At 32.0% G+C, this 16873-nt stretch overlaps 1 protein-coding gene and 1 long non-coding RNA gene across 2 annotated transcripts in view; one reads left to right on the forward strand and one right to left on the reverse strand.

The window, feature by feature from the left end:
* LOC111056609 overlaps nucleotides 1–16873 on the reverse strand; it is a 121429-nt gene that overhangs the window by 7434 nt on the left and 97122 nt on the right. The gene's annotated exons all lie outside the window — the stretch shown is intronic.
* Nucleotides 1560–9980, forward strand: LOC120350590. Its single transcript, XR_005570919.1, has 4 exons — nucleotides 1560–2240; nucleotides 3552–3678; nucleotides 4613–4732; nucleotides 9842–9980. It is a non-coding gene; the product is annotated as an uncharacterized LOC120350590 (long non-coding RNA).

A 16873-nucleotide genomic window follows, 5' to 3' on the forward strand; every position in this document is an offset into this window, starting at 1 on the left:
CACACTTTATTTACACTGTTCTTCTACACTTCATGTAAACCGTTGTTTTGTAGAATTGAAGCTCTTTCTTCTTATCGCTCGTATCCATTTTCGTTTCAAAGTAATCTTTCGAAAAAGTAAAAAAACCGTTTTAAACTTTAAAACCGTACGGAAACTTTTGGAATCTTGTTATAATTCCCGCAACAATTAGGTACCGGTACACAGCAGTATCCCAATGATTTAAAACCCCAAATTCATTATTACTTTTCACAAACAAATATTAGAAGAATGATAAACAAACCATATTCATTGAAATGGAACACCGTTAAAATTGAATTTGTAATTCAAATTTTGTTGATTACCATATCAGATGTGATAACAAGCATCAGCGCCCTTATTCAATACCTACTATTACTTACTCGCTTGCTTACCGCCAGTAGATCATCGATGATCTACATGTGATGACGTCATAGTTTATTAGAGATCAGTTGTAGGGGCCTGAAGTAATAGTAGGTATTGGTTAAAGCCGATTTGAATCGATCTTGAATATAGCTTGCTACGCATTCCCTTGGATTTTGTTTCTATTGTGAGTGTCAAACAATCCTCGAGTAGCCTATTCTACATTGTCTTCTTTACATTGTCTATTTCTCATTGTCACTTCCAAAATCTCCTCTAATACAGGGGAGAAGAGATCAACCTGTAGTGTTCATCCCACACAGCACAAAAAGTTTAAAAAACGTTTAATAAATTAATAAATGTTTAAAATGTATAAATCCGATAAACGTTATGAAAACAACGTTCAATAAACGTTAGGGAATTTTACTAAAATGAACGTTTACTCTATAAACGTTCAATAAACGTCTAGAATGTATATTGCTGATAAACGTTATGAAAACAACGTTTGATAAACTTAGAAATGTTTACTAAAATAAACGTTAGAAAGGTTGGTACAGTATGGAATTTCTACAGTACCTACCCAGTCAACACACTAAGTGAAAATGTTATAAGTGAAAATCAAACATTTTTTTCAGAAGGTGTCTCCTCCCCCCTCACCTGTGTATCTTAATCCCTAAAAATGTCTCAATTTAGGCTTTCTGACCAATATTCCTAAGTGGAATTGAATTCCAATCCCTTTCTATCTTCTTCAAAAATCCTCCAAAAAAGTCTCCAACTCACCGTTATCGAGATAAAGAAAATGTTTTACACAAATTAAGACTGAAATTTTTTGAGTTTTCCAAAAAGTCTCATTTTAAGCTTTTTGTTAATAAATTCGGGTGCAGAATTGCAATTCAAATACTTTTTGTCTTCTGCGAAAATCGTCTAAAATGCACTGTTAACGATATAATTGACCTTTTGCGCTAAATCCAGAGGGACTTAATAAATTTGCCAGATGTTCAAGTTTCCCAAAAAAGTCGAAAAATTGTATTTCTAATCAATAGTTCGGATGCAGAATTGAATTTCAAACACTTTTTGTCTCTTGCGAAAATCGTCTACAACGTACTGTTGATGATATAATAGACCTTTTGCGCTAATTTTAATCCAATAGGGACTTGGAAAAAATTTGATCGATTTCTAAGTTTCCCAAAAATGTTCAAAAAAGCAGTCTTTTATCACTTATTCGGCTACAGAAGTAGATTTCCAGCACTTCTTCTCAATGCAAAAATCCCGTCAGACGGGCCGTTGACGGGCTACTAACGTTTAAAATTTTAAATAATTGGTAATTGATGATGGAAAATTTTGAAAAAAATAATTAACGATTCTGTTCATGTTATAAACATTGTCCTAGAATTTCAAATGTTTCCAACCAAAATTGAGAAAGTTATATCATTTTTTCAAATTAGATTCCAGTTTGTGCTAAAAATCATGTCACACACCAAGCCTATGAAATAATTTTCAAGTTTCAAATTCAAATAATAATAAACTAGGTACTATTTTATTGATTCCAACATTATTTCAGTGAAAGCACAAATGTCCACCATAAAGAAATCATTAATCCATCCCAGAAATATGGACTGTTATCTGTTTTAATGTTAACAATAAAGATTGTCTATATCAATAACTTTGAAACTCCCGGGGTGATTTGTGCTTGTGCACTACTGCGCTTGAGCGACAGCCATTAAAGATGTCCTCGGCCTGTCTTCTTTAGTTTTCAGTAGTTGAAGGTGAAGTATTGCAGTATTGGTTCGTTGTTTGTTTATCCTTTATTTTATCGCGTCATCAAGTTGATGATGATTTTTGATTGCTGAAGGTCTTAAATTAAGGTAAGATCATTCATTTATGTCTAGGATATTTATTGATAAATTTAATAGCATGAAGTTACCTACTAAACAAAGCTGTTTAGCCTAATAATGGCAAAGCGTTCCCCAGACAAATTTGTAAAGCACATGTTGTTTTTAAAAGCACTATGGTAAATAATTATTATGTTAGGCCCTATTAATAACCCTGATACAACATTAATTGCAATTTTTAGTGTGTATAAGTTAATTTTTTCCATTTTTAAACCCAAACAGTTGATTTAACCAACTGTTAACATTGTTGGTACCTTAAACTTGTAAAACAACTATCAAGTGTGGTTTCGATTTTATGATTTAGGTAATAATTTTTAAACTAGTGATTATATGATTCAGTAATATCATAATAGATTGATTTAATTATTATGAATGTTTAAGATATAAGAAGCTATTGTAAAATGTTACAATAATAAAGCTAATAAGAGAATAGGCCTACCAACTAATAATATTGGTTATTTATAGGCATATTAGGGACTATGGTTACATTTGACCTAATTAACTTTTTGAATACAGTATTTTGATTAGATAAAACATTATTTATTTCAATATGACTAGCCTAGTATCAAATCAACCTCTTGAGAAATACTCTAAATAAACTGTAAATAGCAGCAATCATTCTTATTGATAGGCTACAATTTAATAATTAGTTCAGTACTATGTAAGGTCCTTAAATACTCCCTTGTATTGGTTTATTGTTTTAATACTATCAATTTATTAAAACCATACTAAATTATTACTTCAAAATTTCGGTGTAAATGCACGTCCAGTGCCAACATACCTGTCATCAAATTTTTGGTTGGGATTGATTATTAAGTATGCTATTTTGAGCACAAAATCACAAAAATTAAACGGCGGTCACTTTTGTTTTTGAAATAAACTAAGTTCAAAGTAGCACAATTTTACATGCATTTAACCTATGAGTAGCAGCCATTTTGATTATTGAAATCATCAAATTATGATATTCCTAATCTGAGTTTTCCTAACCCAAAGCTTTTTCTAACCTAAGCTTTATTAACCTAAAGCTTTTCCTAACCTTAGCTACTTATGGTTGCTACTTATAGCATGGGTTAAATGCATGTAAAGTTGTGCTACTTTGAACTTAGTTTATTTTGAAAACAATAGTGACCTCCGTTTAATTTTTTGATTTTGTGCTCAAAATATTATACTAAATCGATCCCAACCAAAAATTTGATTACAAGTATGTTGGCACTGGACGTGCACTTTAGCCAAAATTTCTTTCAATTAGATAATTGCTTTCATACATGTTCCATTTGATTTCAGACGAAGGTGGGAATAGAACTGCAGATACATATTATACTAAAATCCACCATGACAGATGAATATGATGCCAAGGATTAGATTTGAAAAAAGTTCTTCTCCTCTCTACATTTGATGAAAGCCATTTTCAGTAAGTTGCACTCGTTCAATGATCAAATTTTTCAACATAGCCTACATAAACAAACTTACTTGTAACCTTAACAAACAAACTTAGGCTACCTACAATAGTCTATATTCAAGAATTACTGGAGCAGTTTTAAGATTTTATGTCAAGCCCTATTAATAACCCTAATATAACAGTAATTGCAATTTTTAGTGTTTATAAATTGAATGTTTATCATTTTCAAACACTAAGGCCCGGTTGCACAAAAGCCGGTTAAATTTTAACCATGATTAATTCCGCGAGAGCCAATCAGAGAAGCCGTTTTATCAAAAACGCATTCTCTGATTGGTTCTCATGAAGTTAATCACGGTTAAAATTTAACCGGCTTTTGTGCAACCGGGTCTAACAGTTGATTAAACTGTTATCATTGTTGGTTAACTTCAAACTTGTAAAAAACTATTAAGTTAGTGGTTTTAATTTCATGATTCAATACATTTTAAGCTAGTGATTATATGATTCAGTAATATTATAATAGATTGATTTAATATCATGGATGGTTATGATATAAAAGAAGCTATTGTAAAATGTTACAATAATAGAACTATTCATAACACCATTATAGGCCTACCTACTAATTATTAGTTATATTTATTTGGGACTATAGTTACATTTTTGTTAGGGACATGAACTAAATTTTTTTTAATATTTTGATTAGATTAAACCATATTTATTCCAATATGACCAGTATAAAATAACCCCCTTGAGAAATACTTTAAATAAATTGTAAATAAAAGCAATCATTCTCATTGATAGGCTACAATTTGATAATTAGTTCAGTACTATGTAAGGTCCTTTAAAACTCTCTTGTATTGGTTTATTGTTATATCATTTACTATCACTTATAAAATTCCTTTCAATTAGAAAATCGCTTTCATACATTTAATGTATCATTTGATTTCAGGCAAAGGTGGGAATAGAACTGCAGACGCATATACCAAAATCCACCATGACAGACGAATATGCTGCCAACTACAGTTTTAGATTTAAAACTCCTTTCTACATCTGATGGAAACCATTTTCAGTAAGTTGCACTATACTATTTCCTAATCACTAAAGCAGTTTTAAAATTTTAAAATGATAACTTTATAATTGAATAGGCTCAGATTTTTAATTTCATATGAAGCAAAAATTTATTGTAAAACAAGCTGCAAATTAGTATTGTAATTTCCAAAGAACCATATTGGAGACTTAAGTCACAATAAATCTCAATAATGTTGGATATGTTACAAGAAGTTTGACGAATGAGTGAACTGGCAGAAGTGTGAACCGCGGCTAGAGTCGGTTTAAGGTTGTGCAAAGGCTAAAAATAACATTTATACTGGTGATATTTTTCAAAGTTTTTCGGTTTGTATATCATCAACCTATCAAAATGAAAAGGTATCCTCAGAAAAACATTTTTTCCGATCATTACTTTTTGAGATATGAGAGCCTAAAGTTTGAATTTTTCGGACAGAACATTTAAAATTCGGTTAAAGATAAATCCTTGAGATTTAGAGGATAGATTCTTCATAGTATTGTTGAACTATTAAAAAAATATTTTCTGAAAATATCCATTTTATCGAAAATACAAGGTTTTTGGGCCACTCTGTATCTATATAGAACAAGACAATTATTTATCATGCAAATATTGATTGGCTCTGAATTTATTTATCCTTTTGTGGATACAATCACAAATCATAAAAATATAATTTGGAAAGAATAGCAGGCTTTGCCCAAAACTATTTTATTCCCAAATTTTGATAATGAATAATATGTCCCAAAATGTTTTTATAATATTTTACTGCTGAAAGTTCAAGTTTAATTTTCATTGATGTTTAAAAAAATATAGGTATAAAAATCAGAAATAAAATATAAATTACTAGCAGGCCCTCTTTTTCATGTCTATATTGACTGGGCTAATATGGTTGCAACTTTGAGTGAGTTAGTGTGAACGCATTACTGGGATAAAACATACCTATAGTCTTTTTTCTTTAGGGCTACCCTGGAATAATACTTGAGAATAGAAATCAAAGAAAAATAAAAATAATATTATTCTAATATTTTTATTTCTAAAAAGAAATATGCCAATTTTAAAATGGGTACTTGAATTTCTGTTTTTATTTACATACCTACAGGTATGGTTTGAAAAACAAATACGGCTATCTACTACAGTGCAGTGTAAATATTGCCTAAAACGCTAACCTTGCTAACATATAAAAATTAACATACAATAAAAATAAGTAACATCCATATTTACATAACCAAAAATGTCATATATTCGACTAAAAAGGAATAGCACATTTGCTCCTGGGTGGCACATATATGTGCGACATGACTAATCAACTCCTCCCAATAAAAAATTAGGTTTACTTCATATATACCAGTCAATTAATACAGAATACTCCACACATTCCAAATCATATCACCTGTTGAAATGAATATTTCCTTAACAGTAATTTGAATTACTCTGGAATATCGTTAAATTCCTCAAGTTTCTCAAATTTCAGGGTTTTTTCACTCGTGACACATATATGTGCCACTCGGTCTTTATATAGAATGGGAGTGTAAACCAAGGATAGTGTATAGCAGGTTGCCTCAATCGCGTTTACATACGCGGATGAGATGGCATGAGCCTACGTGGCAAACGCCGGCTTCCCATAAGAATTACATACAAAACACCGCGTCAAATATCACTTCCTCACATAAAAACCGCTGTATTGATAAAAAATATGAATATGCTATTCAATTCGGAAAGAAACAAGCTCCACATCAATGTGTATTTTGAAAACATTAATTCATTTCGAAAAGTGTAGAAAGTCCTTGAATCTATCACTATATTCAATCGGTAAAACCTATTCATATTTGTGAAAAAGCTGGTAACTTATTTGTTTTGGACTTATTTTAAACAATAATATGACAAAATGAAGCGAACTCATTTAATTTTATGCTGGTCGTCCAATAATATTTAAAAATGATTGTTCCTTATTTGACAATTGTTTGTGAAAATTGATAGTTGTATCGTCGCCTGGAATGCTAGTTGCAAGCATTTGTATTAATGATATTTGTTTAAGACTTTATTAATTGACATATACCTAGAACCAATTTAGCGAAATCATGGAACTGATGGTTACAAGTTATTTTTAGAACGTTGAACTGTCTGGTTACTAATAATTATTTCAGTTGTCTACTGGAAAGCGTAGTGCCAACACGTTGTTCTTGTATTGTGTTTTTGTTTCTGCTCAGTGCAGTATTATTATTATTAGTATATTTTATCGATTATTTTCATGGGACACAAATTTACAAAGGAAATACCATATATTATTCACGGTAGTATGATATTTTTTATTTCAATGTGTCCATGGGATACTTATGAATGCAAAAAACACTTGTGTAAAGCAAGAATAGATCTTAATTATAATTTAAATAGTTCATCAAATTATGACTTCAAATAATATAACATTAATTATTCATGAAATTATTCAACTACTTTACAGTACAGTAGTGTAATGCGTTTTATTTTTTGATAAAATAACAGCATTAAAGTCATTAAAAGTCATGATTATCTATTTTTTTATCATAATTGGGATAAATAAGAATCTTTATAATGTTTAAATGATGTTCATATATTCTTAGGGCTTATCTAGACTGTTTATTTTTGTGATAAAGCTAGGCAACCGTTGATGGGTTCGCATTGCTATCTTTCAGGAGTTGTTGATAAAATAACGTTAATATCCTGAAATTCCTAAAGAAGCTGTTAGTTCTTTCCACAGACTTCATAAGGATAAAATTTCTAAATGAGAATGGAATCTGTTTAAGAGAAAGAACTAAAACGATGCAGAAAAAACTAATAGAAAGTACAAAAACGTATTTGAAATGGTATTATCAAATCAAATTGTGTGTTCAAACGATTTGTTTTAGACTCGCCGGTAACATTTATAGGATTTTTACTGAAAATTAGTTTGATATTGTTTCAAAGGGGATAAAATGCTGAACATTTTGATGTCAATCACTTCTATGTAAAGTTGATGGTTGATTTGCTATGAGGGCTCAAAGTTGGCATTTTTACATTTGAATGCATGTTAAGCCAGGGCGAGAGGTCGCAGCATGACGTCACACCATAGCAGGCTGCGTTCTCCACGCGTCTTATGTGATCAAGGCAACCTATTATTATACTATTCTTGCTGAGTGTAAACCACCTGAACCAACCCATTTTTTTTTCAATTATAAGGAAATAGCAGTATCATCAAAGGCCAATGACATACATATACGTACACAAAATTCATCATTAGTAAATTATTATTATTGATCATGTTTTCAAAGTATAAAATAAAAATCCAAGAAAATATTTGACTTACAGATAGAAAATTGAATTGTCCAATATGTTGTGAAATGAAAATAGTTCATTCAATAAACTTATTTGTGAATAAAACAATCATGTCAAAAAGGCTTTCTTTTATGAAAGTATGGAATAATCATAAATTAGTAGTCCCAATACATGTGGAGAAATTGCAAATCAGTTACTTGAATCAAAGAAGAACTCATCGTTTCGTACACTTCACCGCTTGCTCCCAATACTCTTTTCAAATTTCTTCTACATGTTTGCCTTTTTGCAACCAATGTCCAATCACTGCTACCCAAAGACGGAACCTCCTTCAAACACAGTTTTTGGCGGCTGATTGAAGTTTTAGTTTTTGAAGAAATGAGGGTTTGTAACTCAAATATTTAAAATGTAAACACCCATTGTGTGGTACATAATTTTAAAGGCCTTTTTAAAACAAGAATGACGACATCAATAAAAATGTTCTATGATACTTTTATCAAAAATGGCGGCTGATTGAAGTTTTAGTTTTTATAGAAATGAAACATTGATAAAAGTAATAAAACTTAAAACAACACTTTTTTTTATGAATAACGAAACACATTGAAAAACTGATTATTTATTTAGTAATCTGTTTGGTACTTTTTACTTTCCTTGCCCTATTAGCCTACCATAGGTAAGGAAAGTATTGCTTTCTGAAAAAAATTAAGGTACCCCAATTTCTAAATTTCTATACGTTTGAAGGTTTGAAGGTCCCCTGAGTCCAAAAAACTGGTTTTTGGGTATTGGTCTGTGTGTGTGTGTGTGTGTGTGGTGTGTGTGTGTGTGTGTGGTGTGTGTGTGTGTGTATGTGCGTCTGTGTACACGATATCTCATCTCCCAATTAACGGAATGACTTGACATTTGGAACTTAAGGTCCTTTCACTATAAGGATCCGACACGAACAATTTCGATCAAATGCAATTCAAGATGGCGGCTAAAATGGTGAAAATGTTGTCAAAAACAAGGTTTTCCGTGATTTTCTCGGAAACCGCTCCAACGATTTTGATCAAATTCATACCTAAAATAGTCATTGATAAGCTCTATCAACTTTCACAAGTCCCATATCTGTAAAAATTTCAGGAGCTCCGCCCCATCAATGCAGATAGAATCCCAATTATCAGGCTTCAGATACAATTGAAACAAAAAAATCAAGTGGAGTAGATTGACCATGAAAATCTCTACAATTAATGTTCAGTAACATTTTCACCTAAAATTGAAAATAAGCTTTAAATTCGAGAAAATGTGATTATTCAATTGCAAATTATTGTTGATTCTATTAAATCATTCACTATGAAGAGATAGCAGACCTCATGTGTGTCTCCAGCGTTATTACCCTGTCACCAGCTGGCTCAAATCACTGAATAGTAGACTTGAGATGCGCGGGAACAATAGCGTCAGGTGATCAATTTTCATAACGGCAAGGAAAGTTGTGTGAGTGCGCCACACCAGATTTTTACATTTCATTTCAAAAGATGCTCCCGAAATGCTCGAGACCCTTTATTCTCTCGTTTGACAGTGTGCCAAACTGTCATAAATGTAAATGAGATGTCCTTATGAAGGTCTAAGTCAACCACTTATGAGGGGTTGAAATTCATTTATGTATGTCAAAAGGTAGAGTATTCGACCAATAACTTATCCTGAAAGTTACAATATGTATATCAGTCTCCAACTTATAAAAGTTTTTAAGCTACATAATCAGCATTCTGAGAATTGATTACCGAGAAATTTTATATTTTACTCATAATAACCTATTAAGTTATCCCACTAAACTGTACATTTCATATTTTACAGGACCAAGAGCAGAGAGACTACGCCTCATGAAGCTCAAATCGAGGACGATAGCAGTTCAAAGTAAAAATATATAATTAGTAATAAATTGAAAGTTCAATTTTTGTAATATTTAATAAAAATCATTGAATTTTATTGAAAATAATGCTTTCTTATTTACATTTTTCGCTCATATAGATATACTCTGAAGTTAAGCTTTAAAGAAAATAAACTAATATAGATATTAATATATAATATTTAATATTTTAATAGATATTCAAAGTAATAATTGATGTGTTACTCAGATGTATATGAACTGTATTCCATTTGAGGTGTTGCAAGCATAGAGGGCTGTTGAACTAGAGCAGATTTGATTTAATTAATTCATCGAATGGCGAGTGACTCATGCACTGCTCCCTCTCAGGACAGTCTGCAAGCTGTTATTGGTTAGCAGAGGTCGATCTCGACTCAATCAATACAACTACAGAGACAGTTTATAGACTGCCCTGACAGGAGAGAATGAATAAGTAATTTGCCATTCACAGGAGAATTTTAAAGAATATTTCAATTTGAATAATATTAAAAATATAAAATGTATATTAATAATCTGATTCAGTGCAATCCAATATAAATGCTTAATCATAATTCAAATTTCATCCAGAATTTGAAATAAATCTGTAATTCTTATTATTCATGATTCAATTATTCTTCCAAACTAATGCTCCAATCTTACTATTGCCTTAATACTCTATTTCTATACTCAGTGGACATCCATAGATTCTATATGTAGATGAAATCTATATAATATATATATTATATAGTCTATAACATGACTATTATATAATCTATATATTATATAGATTTCATCTATATAATCTATATATTAATGAAATCTATAATATATATATTATATAATCTATATATTATATATAGATTTCATCTATAATTATATAGAATGTATGGATGTCCATACATCCATAGAATCTATAGAATCTATAGATTCTATATGTCTATATGTCATATATATGTATATGTATATATATATATATGTTATATGTTCTGTATTCTATATGTCTAGATTCTATATGTAGATGAAATCTATATAATATATATATATATAGTCTATATATATATTATATAATCTATATATTATATAGATTTCATCTATATAATCTATAAATTAATGAAATCTATAATATATATATATTATATAATCTATATATTATTTATAGATTTCATCTATATTATATAGAATGTATGGATGTCCACTGAGTATAGAAATAGAGTATTAAGGCAATAGTAAGATTGGAGCATTAGTTTGGAAGAATAATTGAATCATGAATAATAAGAATTACAGATTTATTTCAAATTCTGGATGAGATTTGAATTATGATTAAGCATTAATATTGGATTGCACTGGCCTTGAATCAGGATTGATTTACTCTGAACATCCAGCTTGAATCCGACTCTAATTGATCTAGAATCACAATAGAATCGAGCTTGAATTTCGTGAAAGGTGTGCCAGGTGGCCTTGAATGGACGGATTGCATCCAGCATGCGTTTCAAGCCTGAGTCAAGACTGCATCTCATTCCTGATTCGACCGTGCATCTCGGGCCTGAATCGAGCACGCAACGCGATCTTGATTTTAGCTCGCAGCACCAGCCTGATTAGAGCCTGCATTTCGATCTCGAAACTGGCTTGAACGATGTATAAACGGACTCTTGAATTCAACTCATTTCGAGCAAAACGCATGCGAATGAAATCTTGAATCAAGCCCTCACGTTTGACAAAACGAGCTTGTTTTGATTTCGATTCAAGTTGATTTTGCTGATTGGGTCAGACCACTACACATACTAGTAATCGGTAAATGATCTAGAGTTAAAGAAAATAATTGTTCAGATCACTACAGATGCTAGTTATCAGTAGTAGTACTGGTTTTAGTTCCTCTACAATATTAAAATCCAAGTACTAGATCTATTTTCATATTTCTTCTTTTTTCACAGTGACTCAGTCATACAGTTTGGGAGTTCAATCATTCACAATATCACAATTGCAATATATTTGCAACGATTTGAACTTCATGTTTTCACATGGATCTCATCTTTTCAGAGGCAAGAAATGAACATCGTATTGACAGAAAATAAGAGCTAGATTTACTACTAACTGCCAGCATTTCATATCAATAAAACCAATGCTCCCCATCTAACCATTGCTGCCAGTTCAATGAGAATCCCACCATAGAAGGCTGAGAATACTAGGCCACTTCGAATACTACACTCAGTCACGAAACTTCCAAATAGCAGTACTTCGACCTAGAAGTCTCATGTTGCGATTTTTTTTAGAAAGAAATTTCCTCGTGGCATTGTAGAATGAAATTGAAAATTTATTTTGGATTTGACTGTTGAACCTTGATTTAGGACTAAAACAATATCTATAAATGAGAGTTGGTTGCATATGAAAGTAGGTTACTGATCAGTTCAACTGGTGATTCACATTTCTGTGAAGAGATTTGGAACAAAATACAAGGTTTGGTACAAGAATATATAGTTTATAAAAGGCTAATACATAGGTTCCATATAAGAATTGATCACATTCCCATTCTTAAATAATGATTGTTGTATATGAAACTGCTATGTCATTGAATTCAGGTATTAAAAAGTGATCAAAAGAATCAAATCAAATCAAATTTATTTTAGTAAATTTATTCAAATTGAAAACAATACATTGTAGACTATGAATAATAAAAATACAAGCAAATGCAAGTAATACCTGTGATATCCTGGCTCTAAAAGAAAAAATGTCGAACTGTCAGGATGAAATGAGCATATGGTTCAGGGCAAATAATCTACTTCTTAATAGCAATAAAACGCAACAAATAATTCTGGGGTTGAGGCAAATTGATAAAGATAATTTAAAATGTGTGAAGATTTTGGGGATATATCTAGATCAAGGATTGACATGGGGCGCACATATTGATCACGTTTGTTCCAAGCTGAGCCGAGTGTTATATCTTTTACGCAGATTGAAAGAATATGTACCTCAACATTACCTCAAAATGACCTATTTTGCCTTCTTTCAAGGGACATTTGCATATGGTATATCATTGTGGGGTTGTGCTACTGATGTACAAAAAATCTTGCTCCTTCAGAAGAAGGCTTTGAGAATTGTTGGTAATGCAGACTACTTAGAACCTTGTAGGCCAATTTTTGTTGAACAGAAAATAATGACAATTTATAGCTTATTTGTATTTTTACTAGCTATGGAAGTGAAAATGAATTTTGACTCTTTCCTACGTAGGGAGAATTTTCACCAGCATAATACAAGGTACAGACAGTGTATTGAAGTACCATATGCCAGGCTGAGGAGAACTCAGATCAGTTCAAGAGTAATTTCTATAAAAATATTCAATAAGCTTCCGTTTTTTGTAAGAGAAATATCTGTTGCTCAGTTTAAACGTCAAATGAGAACACTTTTGACAGAAAATCCGCTTTACTCATTGACTGAATTCCTCAACATGAGCAATGCAACTATTAGTAGCTACTTCTGATCAAATTTGAATTTAGAGTAAATCTTAAATAAGTGTGAACTATTATATATAAATTTTCATGACTTGTATATTTTGATTGCCTATTATGTGATTATTATTGAATGTCTGTTAGATTTATTATCATTGTAAGATTATCATTGTAATGCTTATAAGATTATGACGTTTCCGATTGTATAGTTTTTTATACTCAAAGGAATAAAATCTATTCTATTCTATTCTATTCTATTCTATTCTATTCTAATACATAATAAGATTCCAATAACACATAAACTCTTGAATTAAAAATAAATTGTTTTCTCTCTGACAATGCCAGCAAAACAAGGTTTGTGCGCTGGCATAGGTAGATAGTACTCAACTGATAGAGTTTGTAAGGAACACTTTTATGTTCACAAAGATATAAATGTTAGAGAGCGAGAGAAGAAGAATAAGGGGAGAGAAAGAAGAATGGAAGGCGAAAGAAGTATGTAAGGAGAAAGAGGGAGGAAAGAATAATTGGAAAGAATATATAGGTACAGAAGTTTCCAATAATTACTACAAGATATTATTGAATTCACCATCAAAAACATCCAACCCGGTCAAAAATTGTGATTGACAACAAAGTTCTAGAACAAGTGTCGAAATATACATATTTAGGATGCGCATCAGTTATAGTGAAGATTTGGATATCGAGAAAAAGATTGGAAAATTTCAAGTGGTATGTGGCAATATTAGCAGAACCTTGGGGAAGCAAGCTCGGAGAGAAACTATAATGAAATTTTATAGAATTATGGCTGCTCCAGTCCTCCTCTACGGAAGTGAGTCATGGGTTACAACTAAACCCCTAGAGAGTAGAGTGCAGGCGGCGGAGATGCGATTCCTCCGGAGAACCAAGGGCTGCGATAGAAGGGACCACATCAGAAACGATGATATCCGAGCAGAGCTAGAAATTTACAGCTTGTTGGAAAAAGTCACACAATACCGGAAGCAGTGGAAAGACCATGTGGAAAGAATGCCGGCAGAAAGGCTTCCACTACAGATATTGAATTATAAACCGGCAGGGAAAAGATCTATTGGTAGTCCACGGAAGAGATGGCAATAAATACACTACTTGTATATATTATAGCGTAGTTTTGTTATTGAAATATAGATATTAACAAGCAGTTTGCAATGGTAAGTTTTGAAATTGAAGAGTGAGGATTGATTTCAATTTTATGTATTCAAGGCAGGTGATATATTATTATAATAAGAATAAATTACAGTCATTCATCTTAGGCGTGTAATGATTAGGTTGAAATTTTGCCTATAGATTCTTCATTAACCAGGGATGATTATAGGCCTATTTAAAATTCTTAAAGATTTCATCACGTCAAGTTCTCAATCTGTCAAGTTTTAAAATAGACCCTTGCGGAACACGGGTTTCCTGCTAGTCTGAAATAAGCGTCACCAAAATTAGGTTCACTGGCAAAGAAAAACGCAAAATAGTGACTTTACTGCTTTTCCGCAGTTCCCACTTAAAACTTGTCGAGAGCTAACGCGGATTGTGATTTAAAAATCTGGTGTGGCGCACTCACACAACTTTCCTTGCCGTTATGAAAATTGATCACCTGACGCTAGTGTTCCCACGCATCTCAAGTCTACTATTATAAGATTTGAGCCAGCTGGTGACAGGGTAATAACGCTGGAGACACACATGAGGTCTGCTATCTCTTCATAGTGAATGATTTAATAGAATCAACAATAATTTGCAATTGAATAATTAAATTTTCTCGAATTTAAAGCTTTTTTTTAATTTTAGGTGAAAATGTTACTGAACATTAATTTTAGAGATTTTCATGCTCAATCTACTCCACTTGATTTTTTTTGTTTCAATTGTATCTGAAGCCTGATAATTGAGAATCTATCTGCATTGATGGGGCGGAGCTCCTGAAATTTTTACAGATATGGGACTTGTGGCAGTTGATAGAGCTTATTGATGACTATTTTAGGTATGAATTTGATCAAAATCGTTGGAGCCGTTTCCGAGAAAATCACGAAAAACCCTGTTTTTGACAACATTCTCGCCATTTTAGCCGCCATCTTGAATTGCATTTGATCGAAATTGTTCGTGTCGGATCCTTATAGTGTGAGGACCTTAAGTTCCAAATTTCAAGTCAATCCGTTAATTGGGAGATGGGAGATATCGTGTACACAGACGCACATACACTCATACACACACACACACACACACACACACACACACCACACACACACACACACACACACACACACACCACATACAGACCAATACCCAAAAATCATGTTTTTGGACTCAGGGGAAATTTAGAAATTGGGGTACCTTAATTTTTTTCGGAAAGTAATACTTTTCTTACCTATGGTAATAGGGCAAGGAAAGTAAAAATTTTTAGGCATTGAGTAGTTAATATTCATTCAACATACCGATGGCGCAACCCTCAATCATTTTGAGACTGTTATCACACCTACGTCTACGGCTCCAGCATGTGTATTGTGTCATATTCATGGAACCATGTGTGTGTTCAAACGTGTATGTTCACAGTTTAGAGACACACCAAGTGTTGAAAAGAAATTCAAAGAAGTTTTTAAACTTTCTCCATTAAAAGTTGTCTGCTGCCTTGGAGCCAATAATGCCACTAACCCCTTCTTCTCTCCGCCCTATCACCCACGTGGTTCGGTGTCGATCTCTCTCTGTTTTCTTCCTCTCTCTCTACTTCACACCCGGTCGTGTGTTGATGGGGAGGATATTATTTTATATCCTTTTCAGAGAATCGACAATTATTTGTTCAATCACCGCCGATCTATGAAGTTACATCACAATATTATATTATCGTTATTCTAATTGCATTCAATATTTATTCTCTTTGATTAATTTTTTTTCACTTTGTAAAATTCGTTGAATAATTAGCATAAGGGCACCCGAAAGCCCTATACAAGCAATGTTAACTAAATGACACATATCTCAAGAATGGTTAAAGATAGAGCCTTGAATTTTTTTCTATTCGAAAGATAATCAAAATATCTAGTTCCTACCACAGGTTTTTTCAAATCAACAATAAAAAAAAAAGTTATGATTTTTTTTTCAAAACACGATTTTTTTCTCATAATTTTCTCATTCAATGTACTCTATTTTTTTTTTAATAAACCTTGTCCAAAAATCTTGTGAGAGGAACTAGATATACACCTAAGCTACCTGTGTTACAAATTTGAGAGCTCTATCTCTAATAGTTATTGAGTTACATGTCATTTAGTGTTTGAAAATCAAATTTTTCAGGAAGCGAAGAAAACCAAAAAAATAGAATATTTGTTGTAACTCACAGATCAATATCCTCCTGCGCAGTAAGCTGGATTGTCAGGGTCTTCATCTGCTTCATAAAGGTCTTCCAGTCTTCTTTTCTGTACATTTCTTGTCTGCCTGATTTTCTTTTGGAGTTCCAGAGATGCCTTTTCTCCATTTCTTATGCGTTCTTTGTCCAGCCGCTTCATTGCCAGCACCATGTTTCTTCCAGCCTCCAAA

The sequence above is a fragment of the Nilaparvata lugens genome, chromosome 3 (genome assembly GCF_014356525.2).
Source record: "Nilaparvata lugens isolate BPH chromosome 3, ASM1435652v1, whole genome shotgun sequence".
Classification (NCBI taxonomy): Eukaryota; Metazoa; Arthropoda; class Insecta; order Hemiptera; family Delphacidae; genus Nilaparvata; species Nilaparvata lugens.